Source organism: Erythrolamprus reginae, chromosome 6, assembly GCF_031021105.1.
Source record: "Erythrolamprus reginae isolate rEryReg1 chromosome 6, rEryReg1.hap1, whole genome shotgun sequence".
NCBI lineage: Eukaryota > Metazoa > Chordata > Lepidosauria > Squamata > Dipsadidae > Erythrolamprus > Erythrolamprus reginae.
Genome location: NC_091955.1, coordinates 33,628,771 through 33,649,416, shown reverse-complemented (window position 1 = coordinate 33,649,416; position 20,646 = coordinate 33,628,771). Strand labels below are relative to the sequence as shown.

The 20,646-nt window shown below is 36.0% G+C and overlaps 1 protein-coding gene across 2 annotated transcripts in view; it reads left to right on the top strand.

The window, feature by feature from the left end:
• FOXP2 (forkhead box P2) overlaps positions 1-20,646 on the top strand; it is a 792,940-nt gene that overhangs the window by 206,509 nt on the left and 565,785 nt on the right. For both annotated transcript variants that reach the window (XM_070755486.1, XM_070755485.1), the window contains exon 4: positions 13,086-13,196. The gene's annotated coding sequence lies outside the window, so the exon portion shown is untranslated. The remainder of the gene's footprint in view (positions 1-13,085; positions 13,197-20,646) is intronic.

Below are 20,646 nucleotides of genomic sequence, written 5' to 3'. Positions count from 1 at the left end.
TTTTCCTTCTTTTTCTTTCTTTTTTTCTTTTATTTCCCTTATTTTTTTTTCACTACAATTATATTCTTTTCTTTATTACTAACTAATTATGTGCTAGAAGCTTTGTTTTCTTCCCTTCCCCACCTGGTCCCCCTCTTCAGGAGTCTAGGATTTTAGAACATTGAATTCTTTCTCTTCCCTTTTTCTTCTCACCTTTCTCTTTAATTAATTTAAATAATCAATTACTGTATTAATTGAATTGAATTGATACTCTTTGTTTCCTTGTTTACTAGTATTTTAGATGTAAATTCTTCTCTTTTTTCACTAAAATTATTAAGAATATATAAGACATTGATTTAAATAACTGCTAAATAAAGTAGAAATTTTGGAATATGAAAGGTTCTTACAGGGCACAAAGTGTGACTTCGGTGACTACAACAACAATGTGAAAACAAACAACTACTCCTGCTTCGACTTCAACCCCTATACCCAAAGTCTCCCCAACTTCATCACCATTACAACAAAGGACCATAACTACAATGTTGGCTAAAGAGAAAGAAAAAGAAAAGCCACTGATGGATTCTAATTTCCAGACCATTCAAGAAGCACTAGCAGGCATTCAAGAGCTCGTACAGATGACACAAACTCAGACAAAAACTCAACTTGACATGAACAAAGAAGAAATGAAAATGTATCTACAAGAAATGAAGCAAGAGATGAGAGAAGAAATGAAGGAGATGAAAGATGAGATTAAAAAAGAAATTGCTGAACTCAAAACCGAATTAACTGAAGTGAAAGGAAACATTGCCGAAATGGATGGAAATATCAAAGTCATGCAACAAAACTTACAAGATAGTGAAAAAAGAATACAAGTGACAGAAGAAAAAATTCAAGTCATGGGACAGAGAGTGGAAGAATATGAAGACCGTAACTATGCAGCTTGCAGAGACTTTGATATAGCAATAACTAACTTAGAACTCCAATCTGCGTCACATGGTTTGAGGTTCCAAAATATCGGTGAAGAAAGAGATGAAGATCTATCCGCAAAAATGGCAGAAGTCATAGGAGGCATCATGCAGGCAGATCCAACAGAATTGATAAGACAAATTGATGAAGTTTACCGAGTCCAGACTGGCTATGCAAGGCGCCATAACTTACCCAGAGAAGTCCATATTAAGTTCTCAAGAAGAATCATCAAAGATGAGATACTGAGATTGACAAAAACCGAGACTTTTCAACGTAATGGGAAAGAAATTACGATTCTGAAACAAGTCCCGAAGAGAGTTCGAGAGAATAGAAGAGAATACTATTTTCTTACAAGCATCTTAATTAGAAAGAACATTGTTTTTAGATGGTTGGTACCAGAAGGTTTGACTCTAACCTGGCAATCAATGAGAGTGAAAATAGAAAGCGTGGAACAAGCAAGATCTTTCTTAGTACGCAGCAGATTGGATAGAATTGAACAAATTCAGATAGAACCAAAGAGCAGTGAGGACATGATGGGGGCCACAGGCGGTGGAGGGGAAGAATCACTGGCTGTGAAGCAGAAACAAGCACAGGCTTCACAGGAACTAATCTTGGAAACCCGACTTTGAGAACCAAAAGAAGCTAAAAGGTACTACAAATAAAGATGACACATGACTTGAAAATATTTTCAGTCAATGTAAATGGATTGAACAACCCAAGGAAAAGAAATCAAGTATTAACTAAACTTATGAAACAAAAAGCTCAGATAAATATTTTACAAGAAGTTCATATTAAAAAATCAAAACGAAGTCTTCTTAAAAACACAAAACTGGGGAAATTATATACTAGTTTGGCAAATCAAAAGAAAAGAGGAGTAGCAATGTATATTGATGAATTAATTGAATCTAAAGAAATATATAATGACAGTGATGGAAGGATGTTGATAGTGCAATTAGATTTAGAAACAAAACCTCTTGTAATTGTCTCAATTTATGCACCAAATGACAGCAAAAAACAATTTTATAAAGATTTGCATGAAAAAATTAATGAGTTATCAATTGAAAATATGATAATAATAGGGGATTTTAATGCAATTTCAGATGACCAAATGGATTATACTGGGAAAAGAAAAAAAAAGAAAGGTAATTTTACTGGTGACGTTCTGGAAAATGAGTACAGAATTATCATTAAAAGATGTATGGCGAGAATATCACTTAAAAGATAAACAATATACTTTTTATTCTAACCCACACAAGACTTAGTCTAGAATTTACATGGCTTCTGCTCATATAATGGAACAAATTAGTAAAATAGAAATAGAGATAAATACTTGGGCAGATCATAACCCCTTATCTATATATTGGAAAGGCAAAAGGAAAATAAATAATTGGTCAATGAACAGAACTATAATAAAAGACCCAGAGTATAAAAAATGGATAGAGAAAGAATTAGAGATTTTCTTTAAAATAAACAAAAATACTGTTTTGGATGATCCAACAGAATCTATTTTAAACTTAATAAATTTAATTGAAGAATATGTGAAAGTCGCAGGATTGAAAATAAATAAAAAGACGCAGATATTAACAAAAAATATGACTGAAACACAGAGAAAGTATTTAGGAGATTTATCAAACATGAAAATTACAAAAAAAAGTGAAATACTTAGGGATATGGATGACTTCCAAAGCTGTATCTTTAAAAAATGATAATTACCTAAAATTATTAAGCCAGGTTAAAAAAGACTTAGAAATATGGAGTAATTTACAATTATCATTTGTAGGAAGAATCTCTACAATTAAAATGAATATCCTTCCTAAAATTTTGTTCCTTTTTCAAGTTATTCCAATAAACCCAGGAACGAAATTTTTTGCTGAATTAAATAAGATAATAAAAAAAATTATCTGGCAAGGTAAAAAATCAAGAATAAAACAAAATTCATTAGAAGATCGTAAGGAAAGAGGAGGCCTTGGTCTCCCAAATTGGAAACTATACTATCAGGCCACCACTCTGACATGGATAAAAGAATGGCTGACCTTAGCAAACCAAAGGTTGCTTAACTTAGAAGGTCACGATCTGATCGTCGGTTGGCATGCATTTGTATGGTATGATAAATTAAAAACACATTCATATTTTAAAAATAATATTATTAGAAAAGCATTTATAGAAGTATGGAATGAAATAAAGAAAAAACATTTCTTAGTAATGCCAGAATGGGTTTCACCCATTGAAGCTATTACACACCCGAATCTTAAAGAAAAAGGTAAGATTTGGAAATACAGGGATTTGTTAGATAATCAATTAAAATTAAGAACAAAACAAGAGTTACAGGAGTTAGGTATTGATTTAGATTGGTGGCAATACATGCAGATCAGCTCTAGAAATCAACAGATGTAAAGACTTATATTTTTACAAAAGAAAATAACGTATTGAGAAAATTATTATTTCAAAATCAAGCAAAGACAATTGGAAATGTGTATAAATATTTATTAAATTATAGAATGATAGGTTGGATATTGAAAGATAACATGATCAGTTGGTGCAAAAATTTTGGCAAAGAGATAAACTTAGATACATGGTAAAAGAAATGGATGTATAATTGGAAAATAACAAAATCAATTTCCTTTAAAGAAAACCAAATTAAGATGTTCTACAGATGGCACCTTCCACCATATAGAATTTCCAAAATGTTTCCGTCCGTATCGCCTATTTGTTGGAAATGTAAAAAAGAAATTGGTACATATTATCATACATGGTGGACATGTCCTGAGACTAAAATATTTTGGAACAAAGTAGAGAATTGGATAAATGAAATAACAAAGGAGAAGATTAAAAAATCTCCTGAATTCTTCTTATTGGGTATTTCAAATACAAAGTATAAAAAAGAAATTTACTATTTAATAATACATATATTGGTTGCGGCCCGAATAGTATTCGCACAGAAATGGAAAGAAAAGACAATACCAAAAGACACTGAGGTATTTAAAAAAAATATAGAATGTGCAGAATTAGACATGATGACTAAAGGTTTGAATAATCAAACTGAAACAGAATTTTATAACATATGGGACAAAGTATATGATTGGTGGAATTTTAAAAATAGTATTAACAATTAAACATATAAGAATATATAACTATTTGAAGAACTATAAGATAGAATGAAATAGTATATAGTATAACTAACTTAGAAGTGTATATCTTTTCTTTTTTCTGTATTACTAATATTTTGTTTCTTCCTTTTCCTTTAGTATAAGTACATAACACCTTAAAACATAAAGAAATTTAATTAATAAGTTTAATATTAAAAATATAGAGTTAAATTCAATAAGAATGTAATTTACATGTGTGGCATTTCTGCATTGATCTGATAACAGTTAGGGTTTTTTATAATTCTGTACTAGTTAGACTTCTACAACAAGCGGAGCAATGGCAGCTCCTTAACCCTGCTGTTCTGTTCGAAAAAAGTTACAAATCTTATGTTCGGGTCACATACGACCCGGACCGAAAACTCTTCATTTGAAGTGCTTATGTTTGGTCAATTTGAAAACTTTTTTCACTTGGAAAGTAGTCTGAACATTTCTGCACACAATGATATGAAAATTGAAATGAAAAAATTAATCCTTATTGGTTTATTTTGCACATAAATGTGCCGCCCCCCCCGTTTTTGTGATTTTTTTTTCAATTTATGGATAGTTTTGCTTGCAAAATGCATTCTATTTTACTAAAGTTGGTGTGGGATTGGTAGCTTGAACATTACTGCACACAATGATATGAAAATTGAACTGAAAAAATTAATCCTTATTGGTTTATTTAAATGTTTAATGTTGTATGTCTTTGTCTGTCTTTTTGAAAAACAATAAAAATATTTGGGAAAAAAATACTACCTGGATTGTGTTCTGCAAATACTATAATAACTTGGAATTGGTACCAACTGAGGCAACTGAGATTGAGATACTTATCCTTCTTCAGAATGACCCGGTAAAGGGACTCAGTTGGAATATGCTACATCGGCAGGTAGCAGTTCCTTGTCACAGCACCCTCTCATCAAGAGATTCCTGCGGGGTATGACCCTGCTCTCCCCACCAGTCATCCACAGATATCCAACCTGGGATCAATCAAAGATCTTGCGGTCGTTGATGGAGTCTCTGTATGAACCACTCTGCGAATCCTCATTATCTCACCTAACATGCAAGGTAGACTTTTGGTCACAATCATGTTGGCCAGATGAGTCTCTGAACTGGCAGCCTTGTCAGTGCGAGAGGATTTGTGCATCTTTCATGTAGATAAGGTGCTATCACACCTAGATTCTGTTCTGGTCTTCGGCTAAGGCCACTGATACTTGGAATAAAGGATTGCTAAATGCATATATTTGTAAAACAACACATCATCTTTATTTTTCTTTCCTTTGTTCCACACTGAATCATCTAATCTCTTATCTTAGACTTTGGTATGCAAGGCAACATCAAAATCATTAAAGCATTCCACAAGTCATTCTAAGATTTATGGCTAGTCAGAGTTAGCCCAGAGTAATAAAAACTGCAATTAAAAGCACACAAGGCATAGCTTACATTTGGAGCTGCTTGAAAAAACCTCCATATTTCTTAACGGCAGATTGACGACTCAACTCTTCTCTTCTGCTGACACCCAGACATGACGAATTAATTAATTAATTAACCCATTCCTCTCTTTAATATTTCTTCCCTGTCACTTGCTCCCTTCACCTCTGCAAGTGTCTGAAATAAGGATTTACCCATCTAGCATCTGCTTCTCCTTCACTTGAATCTGAACCCATAGAAACATCCTGTGGTTGGTCTTCTACTTCTTCTGTCTATAAAACAGACCACTTTCTGAATCAGAATCTGAAAAATCACAAATATACACAACAGACTCAACCTTCTTGCCTAAGGTCAAGATAACATAGATCTTAGGACATCATTCTGCCTGTCTTTTGTGTCTGTCCGATTCATCCCAAGGAGAAATGCTGGCATACACTCGGGGTTTGGCGGGTGATACGCATCTACAACAAGCGCACAGAATCTTTTCGGAGATCGGAAGCCTTGTTTGTCTCTTTTCAGACAGCTTCAGTGGGCTGCAAAATATCTCCTTCCACTGTAGGCAGGTGTATTCGGTTCACCATTGCCAGGGTCTACAAGTCGCAGGCTAGGAGGGCATCTTCCAGGATCACTGCACATTTGACCAGGAGCGTGGCTACTACCGCAGCATGGGTAACCCAACCAATTCTGGAAGAGGTTTGCCGAACGGCAATCTGGACTTCACCATCTACTTTTGTTACACATTATAAAATTGACTCTTATGCATTGGTGGAGGCATCCTTTGGTCAGAGGTTTTTGCAACAGGTTGTCAGGGATTGAGGCCTCGCCAACCATTAGTTCCTTCCCATCTTCTGTCTTGGGCTTGGGCATGTCCCATACATGGCTGCTATATCCACCATGAGGGAGAAGGGGTGTCTCATGGTGGAGCACAATTCAGGGGTGGCAGATCAGGCGGAGCAGTGCGTGATACTATTTACAGTTGCGGTGGAGAGTTAGGGGGGGGGTGCAAAATGTTTATTTCCTCTTGGGGGGGGGGACATATCTTAACCAATATACTCAAATGAAATGTATTTGAAAATTATATTTGAAGAAGAATTACATTGCAGGAAAATCCTTACAAAATGTGTAAATTCTTGAAAATAATATATGAACAGTATTGTATGGTTATAATTGCTTGCTTATATACAGGATATCTAGAAAGTTGTTCAGTTTTAATTTTTAATCATTTCTATCTCAGACAAAAAGATAACAGTTAACAGAGATGGAACTAGGGTAACAAACATGTTCAATGCAATATGTTAAACACAACTGTAGAATGTATTCAGAAAACTTTAAAATGGTGCCATGGTTTTGATCCAAAATGATAGTGGATATGTTGAAAATGAACAAATCTACAAATGGTCCATATTATGTTGGGTGGTCTTACAATTGTGATTAAGTGTGTGTGTGTGTGTGTGTGTGTGTGTATGTATAACATAAATTGCACCTCACATTTTATTTGTTTGTTCGGTTGTCAAACATACAGGAAAGTGGTTTTTATAAACATAAGTAAAAAGTAATGAGGGCAGTAGGACAGGGATGATAGGCACAATGGTGCGCTTATGCACACCCCTTACTGACTTCTTAGAAACAGGGAGAGATCAACTGTAGACAATCTAAAGTTAAAGAATCTGGGGTTGGGTGACATTGATCACTCTATTGCTGAAGTTGTATTTTCTGCAGTTGAGTTTAGAGTGGTTTACATTTAGTTTGAATCTATTATGTGCTCATGTGTTGTTGCAGTTGAAGGTGAAGTAGTCATTAACAGGAAGAACATTTTGGTATATGATTTATGAACTACAGTTAGATCAGATGGGAAGCGATGTAGTTGTAAATTGCCTAATCGCAGTATTTAAAATTTGGTGGAATAAGGTATTTTGTTGTGAGTGGAGGTGTGAAGGACTCTTGTTGTGAAATATTTCTGTGCTCTCTTGATTGTATTAATGTTAGATATGCAATGTGGGTTCCAGACTGGTGAGCTGTATTCCAGAATTGGTCTAACAAATGTTTGTATGCTCTGGTTAGCAGTTCAATGTTGCCAGAAAAGAAGCTACACAAGATTAGATTAACCAAAAACTGAACCTATTAAAAATTAAAAGTGAATTGTATGTCAGAAGATATGTAGTTTTTAAAATACCAAATTGATGCATTTTGATTTATCAAAATCAAAGTGGATGTAAAATAACAAGTGACATTTCATGGTTGCAGTGATAATAATAATTATTTTAATTACATTTCAATTTCATACTGGTAAGGCAGTTACAGTATCTAGATATCTATTCTACATTTCTGTCTTAATATTAAAATAGGTAAAAAGGATGCAACTTAAAAAAATTGCTTTTAACTAAATGTGGCACAGCAAGTGTTCTGCAAAATGCTATTTAGTAGAATTCACTAATATTCAGGTTTGATTTGAGGACTGTGCAATGAACTGGATTTGGTGGGAAATATATGTAGAGTACCCATAGGCATCCATGGTGCACCTGTCAGCATCTGAGCATTAATCTGAATATATCTTTATCTGGGATAATACACAAGACTAGAAATATACTTTTAAAAATAACGTTCTTGTGGGTGTGCCATGTATGCCTATGTATGTGCAAGATCATATTTTTTCTTTAAACTTTGGACTGCTGCACAGGCTCAGTGATTTTTAAAAAAATAAATGGGACTAAGATATTTTAAATTTTGAAATATATGCAGATTAAAATTGATTTTTTAAAAAGGGGGTTTCCTCCCATTAAATGATATTCCAAACAAGAACTTTAAGTTCACTAACAGACCAAAGTGTTTTATCCATACATTAATTATATGGTATCTCATGAGTGATCTGTTCTAGTCTTTTGATATATCTAGTAGGCATAAAGAGAATTAATTAATGTGGATTTTTCTATAAATGATATTCTATTCTATGAAAGCAATGGTATTTGTTCCTGATGTCAATCAGTCATTTTTGAGAAGTTCAAAAGGCTTCCCTGAAGGAATATACATTGATCTGTGCATATCCTAAAGTACAACAAAAGCATTGCTGGTACTGTGGAGATAAAAGTGAAAGGATGTGTGTTGAACACCACAAAAAATATTAAATTACCTGGTGTGTATTTTCAAAGGCACCTGAGCAAAAAATATCTCAAAGCTTAAACATTGACCAGCATGTATGTTAAAGTTATCATTATTATGAAGATAAATTAGGTTAAAGAAACCAAGAAATGAAGTTATAAAGAAATAGGATTTAACTATTGGATCCTAATCTGTTTGTTGGCAAAATTATCTTGAATGTAAACAATGAAACTATGCTTAGAGTTGGCCTTTATAATTTATTTTTCTTGTAGTAGTTTTTTGAACTGAGTTGCCCATGTTAGACTTCTTCTACCATGAGTTGTAAACTAAATGAAAGATGTACAATGCATAATTGTCAATGAATTGATTATTTAGCAAAAGAACCTTAAACTTAAACTAATGTGCAAGGAAGAAAACTCCAGTTCTTTATTAATAAATATAATTCTTTAAGGGAGTAATTGGAGTAGATTTTTATTTTGAATACTTTTGATAGTAGACTACAAACTAATCCTTTGTGAAAAATTCTAGGGATGGCAAGGGAATAAATGCATATGGCATTACAATAGTGTAGCAACATCACACTAAATATTTCAAGATTCTATCTAGTTCTGAATCTATAATAATACAAAATTATTAAGGCTCATGTGAGTTCTATAATACTCTAAATTTAAGTTTGGATAAGCCTGAAGGATTATATTTATCTCCCAACAAGACAATCTGAACAAAATAATATAATTATTTCATCTTTATTTATGTAAATATCTTGTTGAGGAATGCCCCATTTATTGCATTGGTGAAATTGGTGAAAGCTTTGCTGTTAGAAGAAATTAAGATCTCCTCAGGCTTGACTTCTACTTGGTAGGGTTTGTAAATTGAGACTGTTTTAGGTAGAAGAAGAGAAAGCCCCCTTTTATACCCTCTGTCCCACTTCCCCTGCCTCTGGTCTATATTGCCAAACTTGTGCCTGAATCTTCCTGAACCAACAGTTGTCCACAGTGCTTCTCCTCGGGGAGCGCTAAGGAAGTAGAGGCTGCAGACATGGCTGCATTACAGCATGTAGCTCGGACAATCTTTCCACTTCTTACTGCAGGGTACAAACTAAGGACTGCAACCTAAAGATCTCGCCATATAAACTAGATGTCCTTATGCAAAGAGGGCAGCACCCCAAGTTCCACAAAGTACTACAGAACATAACAGCCAAACAAGTGTTACATTGCACCAAGCCAGACATTTTAAAAATTTATTGAAAAACAAGTACTTACCAAGAAAATCAACAACCCCTGTTGCTATCAAACTCCTGCCATTTTTGGTTTGTAGTTATATGTTTCGCGCACCGTTAGGCATATGGGCCACTACCTTTCACTCCTCCTTCTCTCATTAGGTCTCAGGTCCCAGCCAGGAGCTCTTGCCCTGGCCTCTGTGAACTGAAAGTGCAATTGAAAATGGCTTTCCCCTCCTTTTTTCTCCTTCCCAGTCAGTATTTCCTCCCCAGCCTAATCTGTGAATGGTCTGTGTTTGAATGCAAACTGCCAATGAAATTGTCCCTTTCCCACCTTTCTCCTCCTTCCCAGCCAGTAGTATCTCCCCAACCTCTTTGAATTCAAGAAATAAAAAATGGCTAAAAAGCACTACCTTTCTCTCTTCCTTCTCTCACTAGGTCTCAGGTCCCAGCCAGGAACTCTTGCCCTGGCCTCTGTGAACTGAAAGTGAACTGAAAGAACAACTAGACACAAGGAACCCTCCCCCCCGAATACTATCACTCTGCTAAATAAATAATTCCACAACACTGTCCATTGTCAAACTACTAAGACTGTATTACTATTATTCTTCTCATCCTTCCTATTACCTATCTCCTTGCCTATGATTTGATTGCTTAGTAACCTATGACTGTCATTAAATATTGTATCTAATGATTCTTGATGAATGTATGAAAAACTGCGGCATCACGAAGCTTAGTACCGGGAATAATACATGCATTAATGGGAATAAGGAGATCGCTGACCATTTCAATAGCTACTTCTGTTCAGTTTTCTCAAAAGACACCTTACAAAATAATACTATAGAGGGATATAGCATTGCTTCCAGCTGTACGGATTCAGCTCCAGTGATCTTAGAAGCCGATGTCTTAGAAGAACTTGAACGATTAAAGATAAATAAGGCAATGGGTCCAGATGGCATCCACCCCAGAGTTCTTAAAGAACTCAGATCTGTCATTGCTACCCCCCTGACTGATTTGTTTAACCAATCCTTGTTAACAGGAGAAGTTCCTGAGGATTGGAGAATGGCCAGTGTTGTGCCTATTCACAAGAAGGGCAGTAGAGAAGAAGCTGGTAACTACAGGCCAGTTAGCTTGACATCAGTTGTAGTTAAAATGATGGAGACTCTACTCAAAAAGAGGATAAATCAACACCTAAAAAACAATAACTTATTAGACCCAAATCAGCATGGCTTTACTGAAGGCAAATCATGTCAGACTAATCTCATTGATTTCTTTGACTATGTCACAAAGGTGTTGGATGAAGGTGGTGCCGTGGATATCGCCTACCTGGACTTCAGCAAAGCCTTTGATACGGTTCCACATAAAGAGCTGATAGATAAATTAGTGAAGATTGGACTTAATCCCTGGATAGTTCAATGGATTTGCAGCTGGCTGAAGCGTAGACATCAGAGAGTTATTGTTAATGGCGAGTATTCTGAGCAGAGTCAGGTTACAAGCGGTGTGCCACAAGGATCTGTTCTGGGTCCTATTCTTTTTAATATATTTGTGAGTGACATAGGGGAAGGTTTGGTAGGGAAGGTTTGCCTATTTGCCGATGACTCTAAAGTGTGCAATAGGGTTGATATTCCTGGAGGCGTCTGTAATATGGTAAATGATTTAGCTTTACTAGATAAATGGTCTAAGCAATGGAAACTGCAGTTTAATGTTTCCAAATGTAAAATAATGCACTTGGGGAAAAGGAATCCTCAATCTGAGTATTGTATTGGCAGTTCAGTGTTGGCAAATACTTCAAAAGAAAAGGATTTAGGGGTAGTGATTTCTGACAGTCTCAAAATGGGTGAACAGTGCAGTCAGGCGGTAGGGAAAGCAAGTAGGATGCTTGGCTGCATAGCTAGAGGTATAACAAGCAGGAAGAGGGAGATTATGATCCCACTATATAGAATGATGGTGAGACCACATTTGGAATACTGTGTTCAGTTCTGGAGACCTCACCTACAAAAAGATATTGACAAAATTGAACGGGTCCAAAGACGGGCTACAAGAATGGTGGAAGGTCTTAAGCATAAAACGTATCAGGAAAGACTTAATGAACTCAATCTGTATAGTCTGGAGGACAGAAGGAAAAGGGGGGACATGATTGAAACATTTAAATATATTAAAGGGTTAAATAAGGTCCATGAGGGAAGTGTTTTTAATAGGAAAGTGAACACAAGAACAAGGGGACACAATCTGAAGTTAGTTGGGGGAAAGATCAAAAGCAACATGAGAAAATATTATTTTACTGAAAGAGTAGTAGATCCTTGGAACAAACTTCCAGCAGATGTGGTAGATAAATCCACAGTAACTGAATTTAAACATGCCTGGGATAAACATATATCCATCCTAAGATAAAATACAGAAAATAGTATAAGGGCAGACTAGATGGACCATGAGGTCTTTTTCTGCCGTCAGACTTCTATGTTTCTATGTATTTTCCTTTTTTCCTTTTATGTACACTGAGAGCATATGCACCAAAGAAAAAATTATTGTGTGTCCAATCACACTTGGCCAATAAAGAATTCTATTCTATTCTATTCTATTTTTTCTTTTGTTAAAAAACCCCTACCATTTAAAATCTAAAAATGTCAGTTCTGTCATTTTAGAACTGATTATAAACATCTTTTATCTTTATTGTGTGGTCTATAATGTAGTGTTTTAGTTGGGATTCTACTCTTGTGACTGACAAACAGGGGTGGGAATGCAGTCGGGTAGCGAAAATGGAGCTCCACCCCAGAGCACCCAATTTTCACTGAAAGAAGGTGAAAGAAAATGCAGGGCATCCTGCATAAGCCACGGCCACAGCGTGGTAGTAAACAATTTGGTAGCCCTTCACTGCTGATGACGGTTATAGAATATGCTTTCAAAAATAACTGACATAATAGTGCTTTTATACCATATTCAAATAGTTGGGATTTAAACTCCGGGAGAGAAAGAAGTGGTGCTCTATTTGTAATAAATTTAAATAACTTGTAAAATATCCTTCACACTGGAGGGAATGCCTATGCCTTTCATAGTTCCATTATTTATTTAGTGGCTTATCTATTTCACAATAACAAACATTTCTCTGGGCAGTTTATAGTAAAAAAACCCTATATGACAAAAATAATTTTTCTGTTTAATATAATTCTTGTAATAATGTCGAGAATTTTGTAATAATGTAGAAACTCCATAGAAATAGTTCAGTTAAGCATAAAGTATCAATTTTAAATATTTATTTTTTCTTTATCATGCAGATATATCTCAATGTATCTGAAGTCACGTCATTACTTAAACGGAGAGTGAACTGTTTCTTACAGAAGGAACTGTATCAAGAAAAAAGGAAAACGATGATACTGTAAAGAGATGTAAGTGTTTCAGAAAAAAACCCTAAAAGAATGTAGGCATTAGAATGAATTTTTTTAGCAATATTACCAATTGCTTTGTATTTGAGATAGGGAATCTAAGTAATAAAGTTAGCCCAACATAAATGGGGCTTAGAAGTGCCTATAAGTATTAGAAGGCAGGACATAGATAATATCCTAAGTGTATTTTCCCTAATAAAGCTTGAGTCTAAAAAGGTTTGGCTACTTTCAAATTTAGTACATATTGTAGAGTGTTCTCCAGAAAAATATTGTTGCTGTTTACGTCAACCACTCTCCTTTAAATTGGTTACTTAAGCATTCTTTATTTTGAATTTTATTTTAAATTTATATCTTACTTGTATATAATTACTTATTTTACTTTCCTGTGAATATCATTATGATGCAATTTGTTACACTTTAAAAAAAAAAAAAAACTTGTCTAGTTCCAAATGGATTTTAGGTAGATTTTCTTTCTACAGCTAACCAACAAATCAACAAAAATAAAATTTTAATTTTAAGTAACAAAATAAATATTATTTCTACAAATTTAATGTCTTTGATTCTTGATTGTTTTAGTCTGCCTTGGACTAAGCATTTTAGGGAAGGAGTTGTTTGAAAAATCTTGGTATTAGCTTTATCCTGAATTGGGAGCCAAGACAAAAGGCTTAAAAATAAGTGCACAGTGAGGAAAAAGTTTAAATTCTAAGTGTTGGAAAAACAAGGCATCCAGATTTGCAGAGATTGCATCCTCCCATAAAATAGTAAGAGAAAAGTAACAATACAAAGTATCAGTATATATAGAAATAAAAATAAACACTTCGTAATAATAATATAAATGAAATAAAAACTTGGGACTGATGATCACTTTATTACAGAAACTGAAAAAAATTATGCTTATTGATATTTCATTTCCCCCCCTAATATTATGCTTTACTTACGATATTTATATTTGAATTTACATAATTTAACAGAATATATAGAGAAATGAATGATATATTTAAAATGTAATAGAAATGGATTAAAACCTGTAAAAACAAAAGAAAACATATGAGAAATATTCTTTTTAAAATCAATAAAGAAACTTTTAAAAAAGTAGTAAGAGAAACACACAAACAAAATAACCCCAAGGAGACGAGCTCCATCCCTATTGGTTGGAGAGAAAAACGTGCCATTTGGAGGCCAGAATCCAGATTGGGTGATTAGCTGAGAAATCCACACTTGACTGAATTAGCACATGACCTGACACTCAGGTCAGGTGTCTCCCTGAAAGTATACATGTCACACCCAAATATATAGCAACATGCATAAATTGAAAAATGATTCATGTTCAGCCTTTCTTTCTGAAAGAACATGTTAACATATCCTTAGAAATAAGATTAGCATGGTGACATTGTTTACCCAAAGCACATGTCTCAATTCTTAGGATTCATGCAGAATGACATTTCCATCTTTAGTCAATCCTTTTCAGAATTAGGATGATGGAAATTGTTTTGTTTTAAAAAAATCATGGCTCATACTTTAAGGTCAGTATTTTGAACCTCTTTCCAGGGCCGTCTTAACAGCATTATGGGCTCTGGGCAAAGCAATGTACTGGGGCCCTTATGACAACTACTCACAGGAATAAAAATGTAAATAGTTGTTAAAATTAAACATATATTTGCATTAATTAGCATTAATTTAAAAATGCAGTAAAATGCAATAAATAAGTTGCTGTATTTATATGATATAAAGTGATCTGAAGGGTTAACATACATAGATTATTATGGGGTCCTTATGCTCATGGGGCCCATGAGCCCATCAAGCCCATGTGTTAAGACAGCCCCGCCTCTAACAAGAATCACGTTCAGAAAACTCCAACAGGAGGGATTCATGTCCTAGGCTGCTGCATCATTGCATAAATAAATAGTTTATAGTATTTATTTATAATAAATGATTTAAAATGTAATAGAACGAAAGCTAGTTGCCATTCATAGTAGATGTCTTTTTTTGTCAGAAAATCACCAAGAATGTTGCAGCAGCTTTACCTAATTGTTAAGTGCTCTTGGTAAGGGATAAAATAAGCCAGTTCCTGGATTGTACAGCAGAATTCTGTTTGTAACTTAAGGCCTGAAAACCATGAAATAAGTACCAATAAAGGAGAATATTTGTAGCTCAGGGTGAAATGAGGGGTTCTTGGTGCTCACTGAGCTTGCTCATTTTCTTGCTGACATTTCATTACCCTGACTAGCTAACATCAGCAGCGTTAGTAAGGAGTGCTATTTGTTCTCAGTTGTCTGTCTGTGTGGGTGGATTGCTTCAAAACATCCTAACGCAGTGATGGCGAACCCTTTTTTGCCAAAGGCGTGCACGCACGCCATCATACACGTGTGAGTACCCATACCCTTAATTAAATGCCTTCACCACCCCCTGAAGGCCCTCTGGAGGCTGGAAATGGCCTGTTTCCCAACTTCTCCAATAGACTCATGTTTCGCCCTTCCCAGGCTCCAAAGGTTTCCCTGGAGTGCCATCTCCTCCAGAGGCTCTCTGGAAGCCAAAAATGCCCTCCCAGATCCTCTGTGTGAGCCAAAAATCAGCACACATGCACATTGGAGCTGAGCTAGGGCAACAGTTCATGTGCCAGCAGATATAGTTCCGCATGCCACCTGTGGCACCTGTGCCATAGGTTCGCCATTACTGTCCTAAGAAAATTAAAAGATCCAGCAACCCCAGGAAAAAAAACCCAGTCATCTACATACAGTGTAAGAACTGCAATGACCACTATGTAGGACAAACAGGCAAAAGACTGGCAGAATCCATCCATAAACATCAACTGGCAGTAAGAAGACATGACAAAAAAATTCTTTAATTTCACAACATATAGACAGAGTTTTTCTTGCGCCTTGATCATTACTTTAGTGGCTAACTGGGAGGCTGGGAGCAAGAGCTGACTTGGTGCTAATATACGACCGCATTCTGGATAGGCCATCAGCTAGGAGGTTCTTCCTCCCTCCCCCCTGGAAATATTTGAGAGGGAAGTTGAAGCAGTTGAAATACTGGGCCAAGCCTACTTGCTTCTTAGGGTTATATCTGGAAGGGAATTTTATTTTCCTCCAAGAAATGCCTCCATGTAAGGAGAGCCCATTAAACAGCATGCACCTCTTTCTCCCAAACAGCCCATATCTGTTCTATGTCTGTTAGGTTTTTGGAGATGTCTGCACAGGGCTGTAGTTGACCTTGTTTGTTCTCTTGGAGGAGGACAGCCCCAACTGCTATATAGCTGGCATCTGCTTGGATGACAAAGTGCTTGAGTGCTTCAGCACTGGTTCTACTGAGATCTGCATTAGTTTTTCAAATGCTGCTTGACCTTCCACAATTCAATTTAGCTTGATTTGTATTTACCCCCCCCCCACTTTAGTTTTAAAAAATATCCAAACACTGATTAATCCAAGTGCATCCGACAAAATACCACTCACCACTCCACCACCCCAACCTCAACCTCAATCACTTCCAATACTCAAAAACCCACTAATTCTACCATTGATATCTCTACCCTAGTCAACGATGCCATGGAATGTGAACAAAAATGCCAGAATGCTATCCTTTTTGGTCTTGAAGAAAGCCATGAATCAGATATAACAAAAATGAGAAATATCATCCACCTCCATCACTCACATGCACAAACAATCGCCCAAGAAGACATTTTGGAAGTTACCAGAATTGGATCTGAGCACAAGTATAACGATGGCTCAATAGCCCCCCACTTCTGCAAAGTAGTATGCAAAAATGAACAAATACAACATCAATTCATCAAGACCATTAACCACATTGCCAGAAATAACAAGTCCCTCAACAAACTCAGTTCCAGACCAGATCTTTCTCTCCTCCAACGTATTCGCTCTCGCAAACTACGGGCAGAACTCAAGAGGCGCTATGAACTTGGTGAAACAAACCTTTACATAGATTACCGCACAGAAAGCATCAAACCCAAAACCCATAATCCTCCCTACATCTTCCGGTCTAACTTTCAACCTACCATCTCACAAAATCAAACTGACAACTGCCAGACCACCATCCCACAACAACAAATGGACAACCCTACCACTTCAAACCAAGAATAGAAAAGCATGCCCCTTACTTCCTCTAACCACCCCAAAACCAATCCCCAGTACAAGACCAATCTCAAATGTAAACTATTAAATGCTAGAAGTTTAGTCAACAAGATATCTGAATTCCTCCTTCTACTTGACACCTCCAACTTTGATATAATTTTTATATGCGAAACATGGCTAAATGCTTCCTACCCAGATTCCATTATCACATCAAAAAAACTACCATGTTTTCTGCTCAGACCATGAATTCTGCAGAGGAGACAGAGTAGCTATATTCTACAAAAAATCACTGAACCTAAAAATCCTCAAAGCACAGGATTTATCTGTACCTGAAACTATTGTCTGTGATTTATCCCTAAATACCACAGTTCTCTTCTTACTCTGCTACAGAACCCTGGACTAGGACATCGAACATGCTAACAAATTATCCACATTACTAACGTGGGCAACCAACTGCCCATACCCCATTATCTACCTCGGAGACCTCAACCTACCACACATTAACTGGTCCTTAAATGAATGCAGCCCGGAAACCATCCATTCTACTATATATAATACTGTCACCTATCTGGGACTCGACCAACTAGTAACTAACAATACCAGACTTCATAACTGCCTGGATCGCATCTTCTGCAACAGTAAAAGTGCAATATATGGCTTACAAATAACAGAACCATTTTCCAACAGCGACCACAGCATGATAAACTTGAGTCTCAACCTAAGCCACACTATAATCCTCCAAAATAATACAACACCAAAATTCAATTTCAAAAAAGTGAACTACGAACTCATTGAAGCCCACCTCTCAACATTAAACTGGAAAACTGTATTCTCTGAATGCTACACTACTGATGACCTCTATAATACATTCCTACTTGAAATGAAAATTATCATCAGACTTCATGTACCTCTAACATGTACCATAAACAAATTAATAACCTCCCCATCTCAATAAGAAAATTACAAACAAGAAAATAATCTCTCTGGAAGAAAAACAAAAAAGGACAAGTTTCCAACTTCAAAAGCCGATATAAAAGCATTTGCAATCAAATAAAAACAGAATGCCTTAACTACTACAGCAAACAAGAGGAAAACCTCCTACGCACCAAATCTAATAGAGCTTTCTACAACTTTGTCAACAATAAACTCAAAGACTCTAGACCTATCCCACCTCTCAAAGGACCCAACAACAAAGAATACCACGATGATTCATCCAAATCCAACCTCCTCAACTCTTTCTTTGGCAATGACTCATCCCCCAATATCATCAATCGCACCTCAAACTCCCTCAACGACCTAACACAAGTAGACTTCACTGAAGACCGAGTTGTAAAAGCATTATGTGACCTTAAATCTTCTCTATCAGTCGGACCAGATGGTCTATGTGTTTACTTCCTAAAAAAGCTCTCTTCTGCCATAGCTGAAACACTAACCATGATTTTTGAAAAATCCTTCAGAACCAGCACACTTCCTAAGCTATGGTCAAAAGCAATGGTCATCCCCATCTTCAAAAAAGGAGACCCCTCTCTTGTTGATAACTACAGACCAATTTCACTATGCTGCGTCCCATGCAAAGTCATGGAATCAATTATAAAAAAAATCAATTACTCTCCATCTAGAAACTAGGAATTTGCTCTCTAACATGCAATTTGGTTTCAGAAAAAAACTATCCTGCAACCTGCAGCTTCTCCACTGCAAAAATATATGGACAACTCATCTAGATCAAGGGAAATCTACAGATGCAATTTATATTGACTTCTGCAAAGCCTTTGATTCAGTGGTCCACGACAAACTACTCCTAAAACTCAAATCCTATGGCATCTCAGGATCCCTCCACAGCTGGATTACAGCATTCCTGTCAAACAGAGAACAAGTGGTCAAAATAGGAAGCACCCCATCCCAGTTAAAAGCGGTGTTCCCCAAGGTAGTGTACTGGGACCAACGCTCTTCATTCTCTACATCAATTACCTTTGCGATTACATCACAAGCAACTGTATCCTCTTCGCCGATGATGTAAAACTCTTCAACACCACCGATAACACAACTACTCTCCAAAAAGACCTTGATGCTGTTTCTGAGTGGTCTAACACATGGCAACTCTAAATCTCAACTAGCAAATGCTCTGTCCTACACATTGGGAAGAAGCTTGTGTGTGTGTTTGCTATTACATGGGGTTTTCTTAAATCGTTAAATATTTTAATTAATTGGATTGTTGTGACTGTTTTTACTTGTTGTGAGCCGCCCCGAGTCTCCGGAGAGGGGCGGCATACAAGTCCAACTAATAAATAAATAAATAAATAAAGAATCTGAACTCCAAATATGAACTGAATAATCAAATTATCACAGATAATCCCCACTCGGTTAAAGACCTTGGTATACTAATAACAAAAGATTTAAGTGCCAAAGCCCACTGCAACAACATAGCCAAGAAGGCTTCAATAGTTGTAAACCTAATCCTACATAGCTTCCGCTCTGGCAATCTCACACTACTTACCAGAGCTTACAAAACTTTTGCCAGACCCATCCTCGAATACAGCTCATCTGTTTGGAACCCTTATTGCATGTCAGACATTAAGACCCTTGAAAATGTCCAAAGATACTTCACCAGAAGAGACCTTCACTCTTCTACTCGAAATAGAATATCCTACAAGACTAGACTTTCAATCCTGGACCTAGAAAGCTTAGAACTAAGACATCTTAAACAAGATCTAAGTATTGCCCACAAGATCATATGCTGCAACATCCTGCCTGTCGGCGACTACTTCTGCTTCAACCACAACAACACAAGAGCACACAACAGATTTAAACTTAATATTAACTGCTCCAAACTTGACTGTAAAAAATATGACTTCAGTAGCCGAGTTGTCGAAGCGTGGAACTCATTACCGGACTCCATAGTGTCATCCCCAAACCCCCAACACTTTACCCTTAGATTATCTATGGTTGATCTATCCATATTCCTAAGAGGTCAGTAAGGGGCGAGTACAAGTGCACTAGAGTGCCTTCTGTCCCCTGTCCTATTGCTCTCCTATATCTCCTATACCTTTCTTCTATTCCTATATCTCTTCTATGTATGTTCTACTACTATAACTTCTTTTTTATTATCTCTTAAATATATTTTACTATGAATATCTCCTCTATAACCTTCATCATGTATTTTACTATGTGTATATAGATATATACCCACTAAAACCCTCATTGTGTATTGGACAAGATAAATAAATAAAATAAATAAAATAAAAAGTTGACGATTGGAAGTGCAAATTATACAAATGCTGGGATGATTTGCTGATAAAAGTTGGCAAAACCCAAAAAACTGCAGCTGTTTATGTGTGTGGAGAGGGGCCCCTTTCCCCACTTCCTTC